This window comes from Microtus ochrogaster, chromosome 24, assembly GCF_000317375.1.
Source record: "Microtus ochrogaster isolate Prairie Vole_2 chromosome 24, MicOch1.0, whole genome shotgun sequence".
Taxonomy (NCBI): domain Eukaryota; kingdom Metazoa; phylum Chordata; class Mammalia; order Rodentia; family Cricetidae; genus Microtus; species Microtus ochrogaster.
In genome coordinates this window covers 33,894,702-33,895,301 of record NC_022024.1, presented here as the reverse complement: position 1 = coordinate 33,895,301, position 600 = coordinate 33,894,702, and the positions used below count along the sequence as shown (strand labels likewise).

The window sequence follows — 600 nt, the reverse complement described above, 5'->3', positions numbered from 1 at the left end:
TGCATCCTCTCTTTCTCTTTGACAAGAACACTAACCCACAATCCCCCATCTTTGCAAACTGTACCCACACAGTTCCAAGTCAACATTGTTGTCTCTATCGATTAACTCTGGTTTTATAGCATGATGTGATCACACTAGGCAGACATGAATGTAAAACATTGTTGTATAACAATGCCAAGGTTTCATTTCACTTGTGCTAAAAAACAGTAATTTATCATTCTTGAATTAAAAATGAACTCCTTAGACTGGAAAATGGCTCAGTAGGTAAAGTGTCTGCCATGCAAACATGAGGAACTGGGTCTGGATGCCCTGTACCCACATAACAAGCGGGGCACCGTGGTGCCCTATATCATAGTGCTGGGGGAATTGGAGACCAGAGGCTTCCTAGAGCTCGCTGGGCAGCTATCACAGCTGAATCAGTGAGCTCCAGCTTCTGTGAGGGACCTTATCTCAACATGTGAGATGGACAGCGATTGACCAACACATGAATGTCAACTTCTGTCCTCACACATGACTAAACACACACACACACACTCACACACACATGCACACTCACTCACACTCACACACTCACACACACTCACTCACACACTCACACAC

General features: G+C 44.7%; 1 protein-coding gene across 1 annotated transcript in view; it reads right to left on the bottom strand.

Annotated features, from left to right (window-relative positions):
* Stab2 (stabilin 2) overlaps window positions 1–600 on the bottom strand; it is a 135,569-nt gene that overhangs the window by 130,966 nt on the left and 4,003 nt on the right. The gene's annotated exons all lie outside the window — the stretch shown is intronic.